The 24,913-nt window shown below is 36.5% G+C and overlaps 1 long non-coding RNA gene across 1 annotated transcript in view; it reads right to left on the reverse strand.

Annotated features, from left to right (window-relative positions):
• LOC108592248 (uncharacterized) overlaps nt 1-24,913 on the reverse strand; it is a 223,538-nt gene that overhangs the window by 124,654 nt on the left and 73,971 nt on the right. The window contains exons 2-4 of the long non-coding RNA XR_001912311.4: nt 13,638-13,712; nt 12,636-12,702; nt 11,737-11,824 (exon numbers count right to left, since the gene is read on the reverse strand). This is a non-coding gene — a long non-coding RNA (uncharacterized LOC108592248). The remainder of the gene's footprint in view (nt 1-11,736; nt 11,825-12,635; nt 12,703-13,637; nt 13,713-24,913) is intronic.

Raw genomic sequence — 24,913 nt, forward strand, 5'->3', positions numbered from 1 at the left:
TAAAGAACAAAAAGTCAAGCTGCAGAGTGGGAAAAAATATTTGCAAAAGACATTATCAGATACATGACTATTATCTAAAAATACAAAGAACTTATAAAGCTCTATAATAAAAAAATTAATAACTTAATTTTTAAAAAATGGGTTAAAGACTGAAACAGACACACCTCACCAAAGGAAATATTCAGAGGGCAAAAAAGCAAATCATAAATGCTTTACACATTATATCATCAGAAAAATGCAAATTAAAACAATGATATACCACCATACACCTATTAGATGAGCAAAATTCAGAACCCTGACAACATGATCAGCTGAGGATACAGAATAATGGAAATTCTCATTTATTGTTGGTAGGAATGCAAAATGGTATAGCCACTTTGGAAGACAGTTTAGTGGTTTCTAACAAAAGTATATATACTATTATTATACAATCCAGTAGTCATGCTCCTTGTTACTTATTCAGTGGAGCAGAAAGTTTATGTTACTAACAACAACAACAACAACAAAACAACAACAAAAAACTCCGCAAATGAATGTTATAGAAAATTTTTTTGGAAAATGCCAAAACTTGGAAGGAACCAAAACATCTTTCAGTATGTGAATGAAAAAATGAACTGTAGTACATCCAAGCAATGAAATATTATCCAATGCTAAAAATAAATAATTTATCAAGCCATGGAAAGACATGAAGGGAACTTAAATATTTATAACTAAGTGAAAGATGTCAGTCTGAAAAGGTCACCTACTATATGAATCCAACTATATCATATTCTTGAAAAAGTAAAACTGTGAAGACAGTTAAAAGATCAGTGGTTGCCATAGATTGGGAAAAGGGATGAATAAATAGAGAGAGTACAGAGAAGTTTGAAGGTAGTGAAACTACACTGTATGATGGTACAATGGTGGATATATGCCATTAGGTATTTGTTCAAACCTACAGAATAGACCGCACCAAGAGTGAACCCTAATGTAAAAGATGGACCTAAAGTAATAATGTGTCAACATAGGTTTATCAATTTTAATAAATATACCACTCTAATGGAGGATGTGGATCATGGAGGAGGTTATATATTTGTAGGGGCAGAATGTATATGGGAAGTCTTTGCACTTTGAGTTCAGTTTTGCTGTGAAACTAACACTTCTCTGAAAAATAAAGTCTATTAAAACAATCAAATAACAACAAAAGAAGACAGCTATTGCTCCTCTTCTGCAAAGTATTGAAGAATACTGAAAATGGTAAATATGTAGATAAATATAAGATACACGTATTCTATTTTCTTTTTATAAAAATATTAAATATTTAAAGCAAAAATATTTAAAAATATGTGGTGGAGTTTGTAACACATGCAGAATGAAAATGTATAGCAAAAAATAGCACAAATGATGGAAAAGGAAAATGAAAATAAATTGTGGTTTGTTGGGCTATATGTAAAGTGCTATACAATCATTTGAGGGTATATTATAACAATTGAAATTAATGTATCAAACCAAGGGGCAGCTATTTAAAAAGAAAACAAAAAATATAGATGAGATAAACAGAAATACAGAAACAATACTTATTCTAAAAGACTGAGAAAAAAACACATGACAAGCAACAACAACAGATGACAACAAAAAAATGTTAGATTAAGCTTATCAGCCATCACATTAAATGAAAGTGGGCTAAATATTTCATTAAAAAGCAAGAGTTATTATCTTAGCTATGCAAACAGATTAAAAAACAATTTTCAAAAAATGCACATTAAAAATAAAGACACAAGATTAAAAGCAAAAGTGTGGTTAAAAAAAACAGTCACACAATCACAAATCAAAAGAAAGCTGGAGTCGCAGCTGTATTAATACTAGAAAAAGTAAAATGTTGCCTTCACGACCAAGACTATTATTAGAGATAAAGAGAAATCTTTAATAATGTTAAAAGTCAATTCAAAGTGAAAATTATCCTAAATATATAAGTACCTCATAACAGAACTTCAACATACATGAAAAGCTGAAGAGCATAAGTGAAGAGAAAGAAAGACAGAAACAGTTTCATAATTATGATACGATAATTTCAAAAGTTGACACAAGAAGTGATATAAAAAGACAAAAAAACTATAAGCATTTAGAACGTTGAACAACATTATTTGTATTAGGGTTCCTCAGAGAAAATGAAGCAATAAGAGATGTAGATATAGATATATAAAATTTATGTGTTATAAGAAATTGGCTCATGGGATTATGTAGGCTGAGAAGTCCCAAGATCTGTAGTTGACAGGCTGGAAACCTAGGAGAGCCAGAGGTGTAGTTCCAGTCTGAGTCTGAAGGCCTGAGAATCAGGAGAGCCAATGGTGTCAATTTCACTCCAATGGCCTAAGAAAAACGTATGTCTTAGCCCAAACAGTCAGCAGGTGAACTCTCTTGTTCAGCTGTTTTGTTCTATTCAGGTCTTCAGTTGCGTGAATGATGGCCACCCACATTAAGTAGGAAAATCTTCTTACTCAGTCTAGCTATTAAAATGTTAATCATCCAGAGGCCAGCCTCAGAGACACACCCATGAAGTTTAAACAAACATCTGGGTACCTCCCATGGCCCAGTCAAGTTGACACATAAAATTAACCATCACACTCTCAATCACTCAAACTAAACTAAATATTAAAACTTATACTCAATACCTGGAAAATGCACATTTTGAAGTGTACATGGTGTATTCATTGTAATATAAATTTATTGTTGTAAGTTTATTTGTTCTAAATCAACCTTTCTTTGCCTTGCTCTTTGATACTGGAATTGGACCCTTAAACATTTTTCCTTTTCCAGTTTGCTTGATGTTAGGTTTTCCCAGTAGTGGCTACTGAAGGGATACTGCAAGTCTCACACAGGAAATGGGGATTTTTCTTTATCCATCCAATGTGCTATTTGCTATCCTGTAGATCAGCGCCAAATGATGGGGTACATTAAGCATTCATTACAACCCCCCCAAAAAAATAAATAAAAATAAAGTCTAACTGCAACCAACACTTACCAGCAAGCTGTGTTCCTGAGGCAGCTGCAATCTATTTCAATCGAATTATTACCCACAATCATAACATGCCATTTTGCTTTTTCTTACCTTTTTATTGCGAAGTATAAAAGGCAAAAAAGCAAACAAAATAAAAATGTCCAATTCAATAAATTATTGCCAAAAATCCTTCAAGTAACCAAGAATAAAATATAGCCAGCACCCCAGGGTCCCCCTTGATTTCCCTCCTTACATGTTTTTCATATGATTTTGGCTATTTAAATATCTTCTTTGGAAAGTACTTATTTTAGATTCTGGGATATGAATCTAAAGTATCCTCCCTATTTTTTCTCAATAGTACACAGTCATATCTCTTTTTATTTTGCTTCACTTTATTGCCCTTTGCAGATAGTGTGTTTATTATAAACTGAAGCTTTGTGGCAACTCTACTTCATGTAAATGTATGGGCACTGAGGGATCTGTGGGGATCACTCCCGTGTGAGGCCCCTAGGAAATGGGCCTCACCGTATGGTGAGCTTGAGCCCGGACACAGATCCCCGGTTGGGGGAGTCGAGCTGAGGGAAAGCAGGAACCAAGAGAGGGACTATGCTATTCAAAATAATTAACAAACATTACTTTATGGATATGAGGACTTGGGAGGCATTGTGTCCACTTTCGGCTCCTTATGGTTTATTGCTTGATTGTGTTCATTTTGGACCCTTGTTACCTTCATTGTAAAATATTAACTTAAGTATTTACACTTGGTAACTTACCGTAACTTACTGGGTGTAACTGTAACTTATTTACCATAACTTACTGGGGTAACTATAACTTGCTTAACTTAAGTATTTACAATTGTTAAGTACTTACTGGGCATAACTTACTTGCTGGGTGTAAGTTACTTGCCTTGACTTACTGGGCATAACTTACTTACTGTAACTTACTGGGCGTAACTGACTTATTGGGCTTAACTAACTTACTGGGCGTAACTTAGTGGGTGTAACTTGCTTACTGTAACTTAAGTATGTTGATCTGGTGTAAACAACATTATCTTCAGAAAAGTATATAATGGAACATATTGCAAAAATAAAATTGCTGCTTGGACATAGCCTAAGCCAGCCCTCCAGACTCCGCTTTTCTATTTTTTTTCACTTCCGCGCACTCTCTCCCTCAGGTTGAACGAGACATCTACATTGGCGGTCTTGGGGACTCCCGCAGGTCGGTAGCCCCCCAGCAAACGTGCTGGACCCCAACAGGGCACCATTTATTCAAAAGCATGTGTTCACTTTGTGTCTATATGTCACATTTTGGTAATTCTTGCAATAGTTCAAACCTTTTCATTATTATTATTGGTTATGGTGATCTGTGATTACTGATCTTTGACATTTCTATTTTACAGTTTACCCTTGAATAACACAGAGTTCTTGACCTGTAAGGGTATACTTATACATGGATTTTCCTCTGTCACTGCCACTTCTGAGACAGCAAGACTAATTTCTTCTCTTCCTTCTTATCAGTCTACTCAATGTCAAGGCAATGAAGATGAAGACTGTTATAAAGATCCATCTCCACATAATAAATAGTAAATGCATTTTCTCTTTTTTGTGATTTTCTTAGTAACAATTTTTTCTTGCTTTATTGCAAGAACACAGTATATAACATGTATAACATACAAAATACAAACTAGACAACTGTTAATCAGTAAGGCTTTCAGTCAATAGAAAGCTATTAGTTAAGTTTTTGGGAGTCAAAAATTATACATAAATCTTCAACTGTGTAGGGGGTTAATACTCCTAAAGCCTGCATTGTTCAAGGGTCAATTGTAATTATTTTGGGGCACCACAAATGGCACCCATGTAAAATGGTAAAATTAATTGCTAAAGGTTGTATATGTTCTGACTGCTCCACTGACCAGCTCATCTCTCTCCCTCTCCTCAGGACTCCCTATTACCTGAGACATAACATTAATATTACCCCAATTAACAAATCCACAGTGGCCTTTGGGTATTCAGGAGAAAGGGAGAGGTGCAGGTCTCTCACTTCAAGTCAACAGCTAGAGATAATTAAGCTTAGTGAGGACGGCATACCGAAAAAGCCAAGATAGGATGAAAGCTAATCCTCTGGTGTCAAACAGTTCGCCAAGTTGTTAATTAAAAAAACAAGTACTCAAAAAGAATTAAAAGTGCTACTGCAGTAGCACGTTTAATGACAAATGACAAGAAAATGAAATAGCCCTATTGCTCATATAAAACAAGTTGTAGTGATCTAGATAGAAGATCAAACCATTCATAGCATTTCCTTTAGCCAAAGCCCAATCCAGAGCAAGGTCCAAGCTCTCTCTAATTCCATGAAGTCTGAGAAAGGTGAAAAAGTTTCAGAAGAAAAAATTGAAGCTAAAAGAGGTCAGTTAATGATGTATAAGGAAAGAAGCTACCTCCATAACATAAAAGTACAAAGTGAAGCAGCAAGTGCTGATGAAGAAGTTACAGCAAGTTACTTAGAAAACTTAGCTAAGATCATTGACGGAAGTGGCAACACTAAACAACATATTTTCAATGTAGATGAAACAACCCTATACTGGAAGAAGATACATCTAGTGCTTTCATAGCCAGAAAGTCAATGTTTGCCTTGAAACTTCAAAGGAAAGGCTGACTGTCTTGTTAGGGGCTAATGCAGTGGTGATGCTAAGTTGAAGCCAATGCTTATTTGCCATTCTAAAAATTTTAGGGCCCTTAAGAATTATGCTGAATCTACTCTCCCTGTGCTCTGCAAGCCTGGATGACAGCACATGTTTACAGTGTGGTTCACTGAATATATTAAAGCCATTGTTGAGACCTATTGCTCAGAAAAATAAATATCACTGCATCTCATTGACAATGTACTTTGTCATCCAAGAGCTCTGATGGAGATGTACAAGGAGATGAACGCTGTTTTCATGCCTGTGAACATGACACCTGTTCTGTAGCTTATGGATAAAGAAGTAATTTTTAATTTTCAAGTCATATTATTTGAGAATAAAATGTGTAAGGGTGTATAGCTGCCATAGTGATTCCTCTGATGGATCTGGGCAAAGTAAGTTGAAAACATTCTGGAAAGAGTTCACCATTTCAAATGGCATTAAGAATATTAACAATTCATAGGAGGAGGTCAAAATATCAACATTCACAGGTATTTGGAAGAAGTTGATTCCAACTCTCACGGATGACTTTGAAGGGTTCAAAAGTTCAGTGGAGGAAGTTATGGAAGATACGACAGAAATAGCAAGATATCTAGAATTAGAAGTGAAGCCCAAAGATGCAACTAAATTGCTGCTCTAATGATAAACTTGAACAGATGAGGAGTTGCTTCTTGTGAAAGAGTAATGAAGGAAGTTTACTGAGATGAAAACTACTCCTGGAAAAGATGACGTGAACATTGTTGAAATGTCAACAAAAGATTTAGAATATTACATCAATTTGGTCAATAAAGCCTTGTCAGGATTTGAGATGATTGTCTCCAATTTTGAAAGAAGTTCCACTGTGAGTGAAGTGCTGTCAAGTAGCATTGTGTGCTATAGAGAAATCCTTCACGAAGGAATAGTCAATTGATGTAGCAAACTTCATTGTTGTCTTATTTTTAAAAATTGCCACAATCACCCGAACCTTCAGCAACCACCACCCTGGTCAGTCAGCAGCCATCAGCACGGAGTCAAAACTCTCCACCAGCAAAAGAATTATGACTCAATGAAGGCCTAACTGATTAGCATTTTTAAAAAATAAAATATTTTTTAATCAACGTATATGTTGTATTTTAGACACAGTGCTATTGCACACTTAACAGACCACAGCATAGTGTACATATTATTTTTATATGCACTAGGAAGCAAAACATATTGTTACTCACTTTATTGCAATATTCACTTTTTTGTGGTGGTTTGGAATGGAAACAGCAACAGAAGCAAGGACTGCCTGCATTTATAGTTTTGCATATAGAGATCTTGTACATATTTAGCAAGATTTATTTATGAGTATTTAGATAATTAAATTACTATCTCAACAAATGAAGAAAAATTCCAAATTCATTTAATAGTGAAAACTGTAAGGTAGTTTTGGGTATTGCCAAGGTGTGGCCCCTGCTCCTTCTGAGGGCAGCCTGCATCATAAACGTGTCAACATAATTTATTGTGAGTATATAAACAGCCAATTTCCTCCAGCCAAAAGACAGGAAAAGTAGAAGACCATGCCCAGTAGCCCAGTATTTAATTATGAGAGTATTAGAACTCCAGAGAAGGTTAACATCTCAATGCAGCCAGGTCTGCTATGCTAAGATTAAAGCCATGATTAGTAAAGGACTCTGGGGTGTGAAATGGGGACATTTGGAATAATGCACTTGAAAATACTGAAGCTCCAGAATTCCCTTAACTATCTGGATGCATAGACGTGGCATATTCCTTCTTGTGAGAGAGTAGTGCTCCAACACTGCTTGAAGTTAATGAAAAGTCCTCTGCCTTATAAGACAAAATATGATTGCCCCCAACTGCTCTCCTGGTCACCAGATCTATAACTATTTCACAACAAAACTTATTAAGAAAATGTTGGCTTTCTAAGGGAAAGGGGACAGGGCTTATACCTTACATAGAACTGCAGGATCTAGCTTAAATTCACTGTCATGGACTAAGATATGTACAATTAAACTGGATACTGGGGGTGCTCGATCAAGTGAATGGAATATAATGCATTTTACACCAAAGACTGCAGGAGACAGTGCTAATACTTTGCTAGGATAGCCATTAGAAAACTTGGAGAAAGAGATGGTCCACATTAAGTGACTTACAAATGCTGAAATTGTTAAAGTAGATTGGGAGGAGGGAAACAACAGACCAAAAAGTGAGTTTGCAAGATTAAACAGTATTATGTAAGGCCAGAACACCCACAAACTGACAAAAAATGGATCCTTTTTATCAGAGAAATGAGGAATGTACTAATAGTGGGGAATAGTAGTTAGAAAAGCTTTCTCTCCTCTACAGGTCAGAGATTACAGCAGGAGACACCATTTCAGAATTAGGTTCATGGAGTGCAAGGGGATGATAGAATAATAATAGAAGTCAGATGGCAGATCTTAATTCTAGAAACAAGATTTATGAAATTAATATAAGTGGCAATGCTAGAGTGGCAGACAAAGAGACATGTCTTCACACAAATATGAAGATGGTGAATTAAAAACTTGAGTTGATAGGGACATATATATATATATGTCTATACATGTATTAGACCCTGTCTATAGGAAACTGCATAGTAGAGACAGGGTCTCACTATGCTTCCCAGGCTGGTCTCAAACTCCAGGGCTCAAATGGCCTCCAAATTGCTGGGAATATAGGTATGAGCCCCAGCACCCAGAAGATCACTCCTTTTCTACTTTCTGAAAGTGTTCACATGACTTTATTTCTTCAGTGTTTGACAGATTCACCAGTGAAGCCATCTGGACCTAGAGTTCTCTTCACAGGAACAGTTTTGATTACTAATTACTGAACAGATTTAGAAAAATTCATAATTTTTATCTTTTTTTTGAATGATCCTTGGTAGTTTGTGTCACTAAAACGATGTATCAATTTTAGCTAAATTGCCAAATTTATTTGCATCAAGTTGTTCACAATAACATTATCCTTTTATTAACTGTAAAATATCCAGTGATATCACATCTCTCATTCCTGTCATTCATCAGTTGCCTTCTTTCTCTCTTTTAACATTAATCTCACCAGGATTTTATTAGTCTTTTACAGATCTAACTTCTGATTTTATTAGTTATCTCTATTTAATTTTTTTCATTCATTAATATTTGTTCTCATCTTTAATATTTATATTTATCTATATATCTTGGATTTAAATTGCTTTTTAAAAAAATTTTTCCATAATGGAAGCTTAAATAATTGATTTTAAATTGTTCTTCTTCCCTAATATCATTTACAGATACAAATTTTCCTCAAAGCACAACTTTAATGTCATTCTAATTTTTATAAGTTTTTAAAATTTTATTTTGGTTTAAAATATTTTTCTAACACTCTCATGACTTCTCCTTTGATGCATAGATTACTTAATGTGTCTGAAATTCGCAAATATTTGAGAAATATTTTAGGCTGAATAGCCCCCAAAGATATCTGCATAATAATCCCTGGAAACTGTGAATGTTACCTTACATGGCAAAAAAGACTTTGCAAGTATAAAATTAAGGGTCTTAGATGGGAAGTTTATCCTGTATTACCTGGGTATATCCTAACTGTAATCTCAAGGGTTTTATAAAATGAAAACAAAGGGAGACTTGAATACTAAAAAGAAGGCAAGGAAACAACAGAAATTGATTTGCAGTGACGTGGCCACAAGCTGAGGGATGCTAGCAGCCACCAGATGATATAAGAGACAATAGTTTCTCTGTCTGGAGTCGCCAGAAGAAACCAGCCTTATCAACAACTTGATTTTATACTCATAAGACTCATTTTGTATTTCTGACCTACAGAGCTGCATGAAAATTATTTTCTGTTTTTAAACCAAGTTTATGATAATTCATTTACAGCAGCAATAGGAAACTAATAGTGGAATTTTACCGGATACCTTTCAGTTATTAATATCTAATTTGCAGTTTTAGTCTAATTATATATGCTGTAAGATTTAAGTATTTTGAAATATATTGAAATCTATTTTATGAGCAAAATATGATTTTGGTGAATATATGTCAGTATCAATACATGAGACAGAATTCACATCAGTAATTGGTTATCTGCTTTCAAACATTGTACTGTATATCTAAAAAAGTCTTTCTTTTATATCTGGGTTTGGCTTTCTCTGTTCTTATTGGGCTTAGGTTTAGCTAAACTTCTTGAACCTCTAAATCAATGTGTTTTAAAAATAATATTTGGAAAATTTTTACCCATTGTATGCTTTATTTTTATTCTCTTTTTCATACGGAATTCCAATTGCATGTATATTAGACCATTTGCTGTACTTCCACAGGTCCTGGAGCCCTTAATCACTTTTCTTCAATATTTTTCCACTCTCTGTTCTTCACTTTGAACAACGTCTATTGATGTTTTAGAGTTCACTAACCTTTTACTTCAGCCAACAGCACTATTTATTCCTGCAGGGATTTTTAAATTCAATTATTTAACCCATCTGTAATTTATTTTGCTTTCAGGGCTAAAGAAAGAAACAATCTTCTAAATATTTTATCTTCCTTGATGGTTGGTTATCTCAAGGCAATTTATTGAATTAGACATTAGTTTTCAAATAGAGCTCCACAAAAATCTAGGTGACACTCTCTTTCTCTAGAGTCTATGCATTGCTTCAATGATTTCAAATGTAGATTTCTGATCATGTCATTTCCCCAAAATTAACAGTATTGTAAACAAAACCCATTTGCATAATTTGGGATTAAATGCCTTTTATCTAGGGGAGTAAATAGTAATTGCAGTCCCCAAGGAAAATCTTATATGGGCTACTTGCAAAAATGGTGTCCTTTGTTTCTTTTGTAAATAGAGAAATTGCATACAGCTAAAGAGATAGAAGTTTTTAAGAAACTCAGGCTAATTTTTTATGCAGCTCAATTTTGCCAAAATATATGTTAATAAGTGTTCTTTTTATCAGCCATTTAATTTTATCATAAATTTTATTCATTTATAAGACTAAATTTTCTTGACATATGATTTTTAGAGTTACATATAGAGTAATATATAGATGGTTATATATTCATCATTACTATTCCTTCCAAAAAAAAGGGAATAAATAAATAAAGATGAAACTTCAATTCTTTCTTTTTTCTGCCAAATTGTTATTAAACCAGAAGTTTCTACCTCCAAAATCAAATCTTAAATTCAGGCTTTTGTCTTTCCTCAACTTGTCATGTGTGTGTGTGTGGGGAGGAGGGGACAGGCAGGGGTGTATACATATGTATGAGAGAGAAACAGAGAGAGAGAGAGACTGATAGGGTTTTTTAATGAGAGAAAAGTTGTGGTCAGTCTTATATATTAAAAAAAACTTTTAATAAACCAAAATCATAATAGGTTTTGAAGCACTACTCAACAGTAGGGTTCAGTAATAAATTTTTTCTCGAACCTGGCACCCTTTTCTATTAACCATTCAAGGGAAATATATACACACAATAAGGAAAATGGAAAATAAATTGCTATACTATTTTTAGCTTAATATTGGTAATCACAAATGCAGAACTTTCTAAAATTTGTGACTTATATACAAAGACTAAGTGAAGCTTCATTTTCTCCCTACAACCAAACTTTAATGTTACCACGAAACAAGCAACAAGTCAAAGACATGACCAAGTTATGATATACTCAACAGATAAAAACACGAAGTCTACAGAGCGGTGTTGCAGGGATTTAGGCAAGGCATTCCTTTGTAAATTTGACATAGTGAAGATACAAAGCAAAAGTTAAACAAAAAAAGTTTTTTGGAAATGCTCAGAGGCAAGACCTGTGTCCTTTTACAAAAATAATTTTATGTAGTATAATAAGATTCTGTTTTACACCACTTTGAATCTCCTTTTCCCCCCTTCTTTTTCCAGCCACTGCTGCAGGGAACAGCTCCAAAGCTTGGATCAATTTTACACAAGTGCAAATTGTCAGTACCTTTACCTCGGGCTCAAATCATGTAACTTTTTCATGTACCCTAGGTCTCCTCACACTGTTTCTCACAAGGTTTATTTTGCACTGGCTTAGTGGAATGTCTGCCTAAACTGCTCAGAACTCATGTGAAAGTTAACACTTATGTGATTACCTTGACCAATGGAGGATGGAAATCACTGGATAAATGCTTTCTCTTCTCTTCCCCGAGGGAGGCAGTTTGAGGTCCACTTCATAGAGTTCTGCAGAAAGGCACACTGGATCAAGAACTAGTCATTCATGCTGTCAGACAAGTTGATAATGCATTTCTCCAAATTGGCGGGGGTTTTTCTTCCCAGTTACTGTCCTCCCTGTACCTCACTCCTAATCTGTGGAAACACATTCTCACATGAAATAGTTATATATTATTCTCATCTCATGCTCTGCTTCAAAAGGGAAATCCAGCCTAAGTAAATAGCAGAAGAAAAAGAGTGTCGGTACCCTTTAATTTATCATCACCACATACTCTAGGAAATAATCTAATCAGTACATTAGATTAGCACCTTCCCTCAAAAAAAAAAAAAAAAAAAGCAAGAAGAAGATGGAGAAATAAGCAAATTCTTCCTCTTCATTTGTAAATGACTGTCAAGAAACCTAAAGTTTGGTGGAAGTAAAAATCTACTTCAAAAAACGTCAAAGAAATGAATCATTAAGGTGTGTAATATTAACTGTAAGTACTGCAAAAGTGTTCAGGGAAAAGGGAGGCTGACAAGATTCTTACTAGAGAAGGCCTTATGACACAGGGGTTCAGTGTGTCTTAAAAATGGTTTATATGAACAGAAACTGGAAGTTATTCTAGGAATGGAGTTTAGAGTGGGTAAATGGGAGCATTTTATGCATAGTCGAAGAAATGGACATGATGAGTGAATGGTAGGATTGAATCAGAGAAGTAGGGTAGCAGTCAAGTTGATTTGTGCTTCATTTCTGCCCTTCTGTAGGCAATCTGCCCTTCCTCCCATATACCTCCACCAGTTACAAACATGCGTGTTTTCTGCCTAAATTTGATTCACTTACCTGCTTCTGGATTCTTGGTTTTCACCACCCATGAAGACTTCGTCCTTGGTTATTATCTGGCTTCTTTCTAGGATCCATACATTTTCATGGTTTTTAGCATATGTAAAGCTTTGCTACAGCTGCTTTAATTCACCCCCACATACAAATTTTACTGCCTGAGCCAGAACTGTCCCTTCCTAAGAAAAGACAGAGTTAGAAATATAGGGTGGAACCAGTTTGTAAAGAGTCTCAGGCAAATTAGAAGAGGTTAGACATTATCCCTCAAGTATAGGTTCAATTTCTGGTTCTAATTTAAACATCAAGTTCAACTCCTTTTATATTATAGCTTCCTAGGACTTAACAGATACTTAAGGCAAGAATAGGAATAAAGAGATTCAAGACTGGCTGGACGCATTGGTTCACACCTGTAATCCTAACACTTTGGGAGTCCAGTGCTAGAAGATCACTTGAGGTCAGGAGTTTGAGACCAGCCTGGTCAACATGGCAAAAACCCATCTCTTATTTAAAAAAAAAAAAAAAAACAGAACAGAACAAAACAAAAATACAAAAATTAGCTGGACACAGTGGCTCACACCTGTAGTCCCAGCACTTTGGAAGGCCAAGGCAGGCAAATCACTGGAGGTCAGGAGTTCAAGACCAGCTTGGCCAACATGGCAAAATCCCATCTCTACTAAAAAAAAAAAAAAAGGTAGTACAAAAATTAGCTGGGTATGGTGGCACATGCCTGTAATCCCAGCTACTTGGGTGGCTGAGGCATGAAAATCACTTGAAGCCAGGAAGCAGAGGTTGCTTATTCACTATCACAAGAACAGCGTGGGAAAGACGTGCCCCATGATTCAGTTACCTCCCACTAGGTCCCTCCCACAACATGTGGAAATTCAAGATGAGATTTGGGTATGGACACAGCCAAAGCATATCATTCCACTCCTAGCCCATTCCAAATCTCATGTCCTCACATTTCAAAACTAGTAAAGCTTTCTCAACAGTCTTCCAACAGCTTACCTCATTTCAGCATTAATTCAACAGTCCATGGTCCAGTCTGATCCAAGACAATGCAAGTCCCTTCAACCTATAAGCCTGTAAAATCAAAAGCAAGTTAGTTACTTCCTAGATACAATGTGGGTACAGGCATTAGATAAACACAGCCATTCCTAATGGGAGAAATTGGCCAAAACAAAGGTGCTACAGGCACTATGCAAGTCCAAAATCCAGCAGGGCAGTCAAATCTTAAAGTTCCAAAATGATTCCCTTTCATTCCATGTCTCACATCCAAGTCAAGCTGATGCAACAGGTGACTTTTCCAGGTGCATCATGCAAGCTGTCAGATGGATCTATCATTCTGGGGTCTGGAGAATGGTGGCTTTCTTCTCATAGCTTCACTAGATAGTACTCCAGTAAGGACTCTGTGTGGGAGCTCCTACCCCACATTTTCCTTCTGCATTGCCCTAGCAGAGTTTCTCCCTGCAGGAACCTTCTGCCTGGGTATCCAGTCATTTCCATATATCTTCTGAAATCCAGGTGGAGGTTCCCAAACCTTAATTCTTGACTTCTGTGCACCTGCTGGCTCAACACCATGTGGAAGCTGCCAAGGCTTAAGGATTGCACCCTCTAAAGCAACAGACAAAGCTGTACCTTGGCTCTTTTAATTCATGGCAGGAGTGTCTGGGATACAGGGTACCAAGTCCCTATGCTGCATACAGCAGAAGGACCCAGAGTCCAGCCTATGAAACCATTTTTTTCCTCCTAAATCTCTGGGCCTGTGATGGAAGGGGTTCCTGTGAAGATGGCTGACGTGCTCTGGAGACATTTTCCCCCATTGTCCTGGGGTTTAACATTCAGCTCTCATTACTTATGCAAATATCTGCAACTGGCTTAAATTTCTCCTCAGAAAATGGGATTTTCTTTTTGATCTCGTTGTCAGGCTGCAAATTTTCCAAATTTTTATGCTCTGCTTCCCTTATGAAATTGACTGCCTTTAACAGTACCCAACTCACCTTTTGAATGCTTTGCTACTTAGAAGCTTCTTCTACCAAATACCCTAAATTATCTCTCTCAAGGTCAAAGTTCCACAAATCTCTGGGGCAGGGGCAAAATGCTGCCAGTCTCTTTGCTAAAACATAACAAGTGTTACCTTTTCTCCTGTTCCAACAAGTTCCCCATCTCCATCTGAGACTGCCTCAGCCTGGACCTTATTGCTCATATCACTATCAGCATTTTTGGCAAAGCCATTCAGTAAGTCTCTAGGAAGTTCCAAATAGTCCCACATTTTCCTTTTTCCTTTTCCTTTTTCTGAGCCCTCCAAAGTGTTCCGGCCCTGCCTGTTACACAGTTCCAAAGTCTTTTCCATATTTTTGGGTATCTTTTCAGCAATGCCTCGTTCTACTGGTGCCAATTTACTGTAGTAGTCCATTTTCACACTCCTGATAAAGACATACCCAAGACTGGGCAATTTACCAAAGAAAGTCTTATTGGACTTACAGTTCCCTGTGGCTGGGGAGGCCTTATAATCATGGTGGAAGGTAAAAGGCATGTCTCACATGGTGGCAGACAAAAGAACTTGTGCAGAGAAGCGCCTTATTTTAAAGCTGTTCAGATCTCATGAGACTTATTCACTATAGCTAGAACAGCACAGGAAAGACATGCCCCCGTGATTCATTTACCTCCCACCAGGTCCCTCCCACAACATGTGGAAATTCAAGATGAGATCTGGGTAGGGACATAGTCAAATCATATCAGCATATCACAGGGCAAGAGAGGGAGAAAGGTGGAATGTTGTTTTAAACAACCAGATCTCATGTAAACTCAGAGAAAGAACTCCTCATTATTCCAAGGACAGCATCAAAGCATTCATGAGCAACCCACCTCCACGACCCAAACACCTCCCACCAGACCCCACCTCCAACATTGAGGATTACACTTCATCATGAGATTTAGAGGGGACAAACATCCAAACCATATTGGTGAAAGAAAAAAAAAATCATGATTCTTAGGATTCTACTTTGGGCAATTGGATATCTTTTGAAAAGGAAAGTGGGAAATAAAATATGAAGCTTTATATTTTAGCTTCTAGCACTCATCTGTTTGATGACATTTTGTGATCTCTAAGCTTCACTTGCTCTGGACCTCAAATATTTTCTCATTACAGCACATGGCAAAAGACTCAGATTCTGGATCCAGCCTGTGTGAAAATTCTAACACTTTTTAGTTGTTTGACAAAAATGTTTAATTTCTTTGTGCCTCAGTTTTTCTTTTAACCTGTGAAGTAGTGATAATAATTACACCCAAGTAATTGGGTTGTTGTGAGGAATAAAAGACTTCTTACATGGAAAATAATGAAGCATTGTCCAGCCCACAATAAATACTCAGGACGTATCAACCATTAACACCTAGATTTCTTTAAAAAAAAAAAAAAGACAATTTATTTGCCAGTCAAAATCTCATAAAACCCAGCCCAGCCAGAATGGTGCCAGTCACTTTGTTTGATGAGAGGATTAAAACAGACAGGCTGAAAATATAATTCATTGTATTTTGTTAAAATACAACTACATTTTGTTAAATGTAGTTAACAATTTTATTTTTGATATATAAATACTTATACATTTGGAATTTTAAATGTCATTTTCAAGCATTAATTCTTCATAACAGAATATACTGATTATCAAGTAGGAAAAGATTACATAGCAGTTAACTTTTCCCCTGAGATTGGAAATGGGGCATCCAATCTCAATGTGTCACCGGGGGACACAACTCCAGTGGATCCCAAGGTGAGTCATGCTATGCATAGGCTGTGCAGCTAAACAAGGAGGTTAGTGAATAGATTGATAAAAGGAGGAGGACATGGCATCTTATGATACATGGCAGCTTCCATCCAAATAATGTCAGCATAAACAGAGCTCCTTGTTTCTCATGCTTAGCATGAACTATGTGAGTAATAGCTAAGTAGCTCCTGTTTTCTTTGAAAATTATCAATCCATTGGAATTAAAACCATTGTTAAGTTAAAAAAAAATTGAACATGTTTTTCCTGCATCAAAAGCATGAATTATTCATTTTATGTTTAGATTCTCCAGGATACTTTCTTAGGATAACTTTTAGAATATGAATTTATAAATGAATATTAGGATATAAAACCATGAAATTGAAAATATTAACAAATCATTGCAAGCAAGAAGTGTCAACTACTAATAATCACAGGAAAGCTACAAAGCAATATGGGGTTACTGTTGTTTTTCATCTTCTTTTTAAATTGCCTCATAAACAATATGTAAATGTGCTAAAACTCCTTTAAAAATGTTTTGTTGGGAGAAGATACTCTAATGCAGAGCATACAGTTAGAATTTATCTCTTAAAAGTATGAGTTTTATAGAGCTCAGGGACCATCCTGTCACAGTTTGCACCAATTTTGTTCCCTTAGACAGGCTTATTTCTGGCTGAATTTGCTAGAAGGTATGTCAGCACAATGAAAAATAAATAATATAAAAGAATTAGATGAAGACAGAAGCAGTTATTTCTAGTCCCCACTGCCTTCCCAGGAGAATATATCCCAATAATTGGAGGTTCCATTGTTTTGTTAAAGTACAATAGGTGAAATGATGCAAGATTTGAGAAGCCAGTGTAGGAAATATATAGGCCATTTATGTATATTATAGGTGTACATAAAGAAGAAAGCAAGCTAGAATATAAAATCAGACCCATGTAGAGACACAAGACTTTGGGCAGAACAGAAGTGTCTGATGATGAGAATTCATAATAATTAAATTAAATCATTTGATAAAGTAATTATTGCTGTGTGATATAAAATGTAAACTATTTTCTTCACTTCTCTCCAAAAGTTTCTGTAAAATATGCAGTAATCACATACGCTTGGTGGACTGGATTTACAACAAAGCCCTTGACTTTTCTGAAGATGAGTATAAAAGAAAAGTCAAACAAAAACCAAGGCTGTCAGAAGAGCACATCACACGGAAAGTTTATACCAATGAAAGATAGACCAAAGGACTCTGAAATTATGGGAGGAAAATTACACAGAGGTTTTTCCATGGTCATGTATCAGAAAACAGTAGTATTTTCTAAAATGGCCTTTTATTCCACATTTTTAAAAATGAGATTTCATTAAAAAAAAAAACTGGATATTAGGCCAGGCATGGTGGTTCAGTCCTGCAATCCTAGCACTTTAGGAGGCTGAGGTGGATGGATCACGAGGTCAGGCATTCTTTGAATCTGGGAGGCAAAGGTTGCAGTGAGCTGAGATGGTACCACTGCACTACAGCCTTGGCAATACTGTGAGACTCCATCTCAAAATAAATAAATAAATAAATAGATAGATAGATAGATAGATAGATAGATAGATAGATAGATAACAAAATAAACGATATTAGCAATTGCTTAAGCAGAGAACATACTTGTATGCAATAGAATACTTTAGTCGTAATTTAGTAGATGTTTGAAATTATCATTGAACACAAAAGAAACAGAAATCATTGTGTGAAGGAATACACAGCTGTGCATTTCAATGACAGGCTGTTTTCCTATGATACGATAGCAGCTGAAAGACAGGGATATGCAGGAGCTCTAGGAAGAGTACTAAGATGGCAACTTCTCCTTAGGTTGCAAGCCAAAGTCGTTTATTTATTTGTTTTTTGGCCTAGATTCACTGGGTACAGAGAAAGGTCAACATGTTAAAGCAATGTATTCAAACATTTAAAAGATTTGAAATAGCCTGGGCACTGGGGAGTCATTCTAATTGCTGCTTTAAATACCATTTGGGAAGGTCAAAAGGATAGCCTGCAGACGGACCGCACTGGAGGGATAACCTCCACCCGGCAGGCTGCAGGGCTACAAATCCCAGGGAGGCTCCAGGGCTGGGGTCGGCTGCAATCTGCTGCCAGCCAGATCCTGTGCAGCCCACAGGGGAACGTACCCGGAGAAGGACGAGCAGAACATGGCTGCCTAACAGATGGCACTGAAACCTGCCGCCTCTGGTGAGAGAAAAATCTGCCAAAACCAGGTGTTTCACAGGTTTTCCACTTTTTTTTCTCTTTTCTTCCCTTATTTTATTTTTGGACTTTCTCTGTATGGGTCTATTCCAAAAGTTTCCATAGAAGCACAGGTGTCTAGGAGTTTTCTAAGGAAACAGGACTTTTTTTTTTTAAGCACAGAGATTTTGAAAGCAGCTTTTGGGGACCACCCATACATACCCCATACTGAGAGTCCTTTAATCAGGTCATTTCTAGGCACAACATGAGCATAAGTGGAAGTTTAACTGTTCTTATCATAGGAGAAGTGACTAAACTAAACAGATTGCTTCATTGGTGAAAGCTGTGTCAGCAGCCTCAGAATACGCAGATTATTTCTATTAGTAATCTTGCATGTATGTTCAGCACGCCTTCTTTGCTCTGTCAAATGAAGCTGGCGGTGGTGGGGATGGGGATCTTCAAACAGAAAGGACCCAGAAATGCATGCTTCTGTTCATGGTGAAAGATGATAGGGACGCAAAAGGCAATTAATGAAGCCTATTTCATGCAGTGACAGTTGGGAACACAGGACGATTCTACATCTATTTTAAATCAATGCTGCTTTGGCTCATGGGAAAAGAAAGTATGGGTCTCATGATTCAAAACCCAGTACATCTACTGAGAGTCACATTTCATTAGGAGGAGGAGGTCACTCTTCCTCAACATTTTACACTCCCTCATCTTAGAGAAAGCTGTCCTTTCAGCTTCCCATCCATTCCATGCTTCTGAATGGGTGATTTGATTCAGAGACTTTCATGCTCAGTCACCTCTCTTCTTAAGTAGATATGAGCATGAAAGTCCTAAAATGCAGACTGGGAACTAAACGAGGCAAGTAGGAAAGTTTCTTAGGATTTGAACTTTTTACTAGCAAGTCCTGCATTCGCAGACTTTTGAGACATTGATATATAAAATAATAAAGAGTTCAATTATTCATATGCCAACTACTTATTAGTTTCTCAGTGCTATTTTAGTGTCAGGATACAAATGATCCTCAATTTTCCATCAGGTTTTTCAATAAACTTTTCCTAATTGGAGACTATGGTGAGTCAAGAATGCATTTTACACACCCAGCTTGCCGTACATCATAGCATATCATAGTTTAGCACAGCCTACAGTAAATAGGCTCAGAACACTTCCATTAGCCTACATTTGGATAAAACCACCTGGCAACACAGTACACTGTAGAGTATCATTTGTTTACTCTCTTGATTGTGTGGATGACTGGGAGCCATGGCTAACTGCACTGCACAGCATTAAAAGAGAGTATCTTGCTGTATGTTACAAGCCCAGGAAGAGATCAAAACTCAAAATTTCAAGGATGGTTTCTAATGAATGCATGTTGATTTTGCACCATTGTTAGGAAAAGAATTGTTATCAAACCATCTGTGATTCCTTGGTCATTCATCCACTACAGAAATGTTGTGGGTAGATGCATGTGATTGGCAAGGTGACGTTTTAGCATTCCAGGGTCTCGGCATCACAGAAAATACATCTTTATTGAGAATAACATGACTTAAACCATGCACATCTGGCAATTAATAAGCATATGGTGATTTTTACTTTCCATTCACTTCACTTTGAGAGGCAGTATGCTATTGTACAATGAGTTTTAACATATTTCAAGTAGACATGAAACTGGGTTCCAGGGCATGGGGAGGCTCAGCTCCCCCACTAGGATGTGTTCTTCCAGGCTCTCGGTCCCTTACTCACCCAAGAATGGGAGAGAGGACCCCACCGGGCACAGTGAGCAATTAATTAGACCCCAAAGAGTTTTGCAGAAAGTGATTTATTTAGGCAGAGAGAGAAAAAAGGAGAAAGAAATAGATAGGGAGAGAGCAGTTTCCACAATATCGTGGAAGGGGATCCAGAAATGGAGTCCACCGGGTGTGGGAGAAGGGGACTTTTAACCTGGGAGTAATTCCCTACCTATTCAAATTTTCTGTCCTGTGAAAGGACAGAACTCCTGTGAAAGGAGTTCCTTTAAACTTCTGCTGGAGTGACTGATCTTCGATTTTTTTCCTGCCCACGTGAAGGTTAAACAAAGACCTCTAGTCTCTGGGATGGAGACATGGGTGGAGGTATGGTGCTGGGAAGTTCTTGCATTTGAAACTATGTCCCCTTGTGGATCCGGGAAGAGAATACATTCTCTCAGACAATGATCTTAGTTCTGTGGAGGTACCTCAGGCTGATGCTGAGGAAAGCAAGGGAGATGAGCAAGTGCAACTCTATGCCACTGTCTTCCACATGTCCCTGAGCTCTGACTCTGTTTCTAGTACGAGATTGCATGGGGTGGGTGGGGGGAAGGACGGAAGAAGGTAGGGAGAGGGAGGAGCGTTTAAGGCCATTAGAAGAGCAGAATAAACATTAGCTTGAATTAAGAAATCTAAATTTTCATTCTGACTTTGTTACTTTCTCACTTTGTGAAATGGGCACATTATTTAACTTTTTGAGTATCAGTGTCCTTAATCTTGAAACAAGAATGATCATAACTACCCTCTGGTTAAAGGGAAGCTTAATGAAATAACATATGTAAAGGACTTAGAAAATCATGTGGCAGTCAATGGTTTATTTCTTATTTATGAATATATTTCAGAGCATTTATCCATAAATTTATTTTAGAGCCCTTTTCCAGTGACTGTGCTGAGGATTTCATAATTTAATCAAATAGGATTTTCAAATAGAGTCCTATGATCCACTAGTGAGTTGAAAGGAGTAGACAAATAAAGGGAAAATTAGAGGGCCAAGATAGGAGTTGGAGTTGGATTTTAAATGCTAATATACTCCCACAGAAGTCAGGTGAGCCATATGAGGCACTGAGTCTTATAGACAGCAGATATCACAAATATGCCTTTGTCCTCCAAAGAAAAACACAAAACAGAGTTTTGAAATATTCTGCTTTGTCTTGGCTATAAAAGAATTGTTATGTTGATAACTAATGATTTACCTACCTCCTCCTTTTCCAAAATGGACTTGTAGAAGCTCATTTCCATGCTAAAATTAGAGGAGGCTTGGGAAAGAGTGGAAAAAAAATTGATACACTTTTTACATGAAGGAGTTCCTACAGAACCCATGAACATTTATATAGTTCTGGAAAACTGTGCTATCACCTTGCCGAGGGGACCAACAGTAAGATAGGAGTTGGAGCTACAGAGTTAAAATACGGGCAGCTCTAACAAGGAAGGGAAAATAGTCATCGTTATTTTATGAAGATACACAATGCACAAGCACACATGTATTTTGGTATGGGGCTAGCTAACTTAACAAAACCTTTCAACATTCTATGGCTCTACCAAAATATAACTCATTCTCTCTCTAGAAATAAGTGGGTAGATTCCTAGACTCCTTCCATCTTGCTCTTAGTCCCCAAAAGATTTTCTTTGCTGGCTCAGCAATTTTCTGCATTTTAACCAATGAAAGGGGAAATAACATAAGTTGAAGGTAAATTTTTTCTTTTAAGCAAGTGATATGGAATTTACATACGTGACTTCTGCTCACTTTCTTTAAGAATGTAGTTACAAGGCCACAACTGGCTGCTAAGGAAGCTGACAAGTATATCCAGAAAAATTCCATTACTCTCTGGAAGAAGGTTACAATGGATTTTGTGGACAACAAGCAATCCTCCCTATCTTGACAGTATATATATCTAGCATGATTCTAATTTCATTCTATAGTTAATCTAAACATTTTGATTTTCCATTCTTAATCATAAGGCTAAGAGCTTATATAATGAATGTAATGTTATTTCGTTTTGTTTTTTTTTTGAGACAGAGTTTCGCTCTTGTTACCCAGGCTGGAGTGCAATGGCGTGATCTCGGCTCACCGCAACCTCCGCCTCCTGGGTTCAGGCAATTCTCCTGCCTCAGCCTTCTGAGTAGCTGGGATTACAGGCACGTGCCACCATGCTCAGCTAAGTTTTTGTATTTTTAGTAGAGATGGGGTTTCACCATGTTGACTGGGATGGTCTTGATCTTTTGAACTTGTGATCCACCAGCCTCGGCCTCCCAAAGTGCTGGGATTACAGGCCTGAGCCACCGTGCCCAGCCATTATTTAGTTTTTATATATTGAATGAACAACTCGAATCACTTTGAAAACAGGCTGACAAAAAGTCCACTAACTTTGGGATTAGTAAATATAAGCGGCATGTAATCTTTTTGCCACTACTTTTATTTTTATATTTCAAAATCCCATATATAATTTATGCATTTATTATTATAAATGTGTTATTAATATGGATAAGAATTTCATAATTTCTGTCCTTAAAGACATTAAGAATTGACATTAAGGATTAATGTCACCCTTAATGATATTAAGGATTTCTATAGTAAACTAAAAGATTTTTACATGATCGTTACTAGGGAATGAGACACAATGTATCTCTAATTGTTTATGGCATTCATTGCCATTATGGGATTGGCACCTTTGGTCCTTTGTTTGATATAATTATATTGAGTTATTAGAGAAACATTTAAGCATTAAAATATGGCACTAGATATTTCCTTAAGGTGCTGTTACTCTTAGTATTGTAAACCCTCACACTTCTCCAAGCATTCAGATACCCTGACCTGTCCCTCCACTTAACACCTATGTTCCCACCTACCCCCTCATTCCACACACATACACACTTTTCAGTAGTTCATTCTTCTGTCTGAGATGTGTTTAGCTATCCTGAGTTAGTTACATAAAGCCAATAAAATGCCTAATCTTTAGATTCTATCTCTATCAATTACATAAACTGGGTTTAGGGTAATATTTTTGCGATCATGTAACATATGCAAAAATTCTTTTCTGCCTATTTTTCACTTAAATTTGAACTTTAATTTTTCTACCTTCTCTCTTAATGAGTCAATTAAAAGTTGAAATAAGTCTCAAAAGACAGTACCATAAATTGATGCAGTACCCAATGAAACAATGGACATTTAATTAAAGTATCCTGTATAATACTATCTATCCGTAGAAAGTCAGCTAATATACTTTATATAAACATAAATCATTTTAATGATCTTCCTAGGCTAATTTGTGCATGTACGTGCATAAGTGCGAGCGCGCGCGCGCGCGCGCGCGCACACACACACACACACACACACACTCTTAGTCCTTTACTTTCAGTGAGACTCCAGTGTTTTTCAAAGAGCTTTAAAATTACAGCATTTAAAATTACAAAGATCACAATTAGGAGGACATTGTTCTCTTCCACCTTGCTTAGACACTGAATTGTCACAGTGAAAGCTAATTTTAGGTTTCATTTTCAGCCCCAAGGAAAATAACAGTAGATGTACTATAACCTTTGTTCTTGCAAATCTGTTTCCCCAAGCCAAATAATGGGTTGATTCCACTATTCACGTCCTGTCATTCATAATTTCCAAGGTGTTATTAGTCATCTGAGCACTAAAAGAAGTGCCACAGTTGGAATACTGCAGCAGAGTGTGCAAATTTAGCCTTGACCTATATACAAGTTTTATAAGAAATGAGAAAACTATTTTATTGGTGCACAAAAAAAATAACCAACAACAGAAACAAGCTTTTATGTGCTGTTGGATTCCAGAGAATTTTTGAAACACAAATATATAAGGTGAACCAGAAGAATAAAGTGAAAGGAACAAAAAAGCAGAAAATAATTTATCTAGCTAGAGAGACTTAAAAATATAAGGGACTAGAAGAAAATCTTTCAAAGCAGATATCCTATAAAACCTTAACCATATGCTTTTTTTGTCAAAATTGGATTTGTTATGTCACACCTCCATAACTCAGACCTGCAGTATTTGGAAAATAGCTTGTTCAGACTTACTCCATAATGATTTTTTTAGCACTGTTTTTCAATGCATGTTTCCTAACTTGGGAAAACATTATGGGTTGTTATGAAGCTGTTTTTTTCCGGGTCAGTGAGTAGTTTAGTGAAGCAGAAAATATTCTCCAAAATGGAGCGAGGATTCACCTATCACCAGATGGTCAAAATAACTAGCATTTCTATATACAGCATGGCCATATTTCTTTAAACGAGGTGCTATATAGGTACCTCAATTACTTAATATATCATGGTTTAAATAATCTTATATTTTGGACATGGGGGACAATAATTGAAAATGACATTGTTTCAGTATAGGAGCACTGTACGCAAATAAGATTCTATAATGAACCAGACTCTACTTCTTTGGTAGAAAAAAATGTAAGTTTTCCAGAATTTCCCCCATGTGCATTTAGATCACTATAAGATTCAAGGTTCATTGATAAGAATATATAGGTTTTTTCAAAAATTCTATTTCAGGTG

Source organism: Callithrix jacchus, chromosome 1, assembly GCF_049354715.1.
Source record: "Callithrix jacchus isolate 240 chromosome 1, calJac240_pri, whole genome shotgun sequence".
Lineage (NCBI taxonomy): Eukaryota > Metazoa > Chordata > Mammalia > Primates > Cebidae > Callithrix > Callithrix jacchus.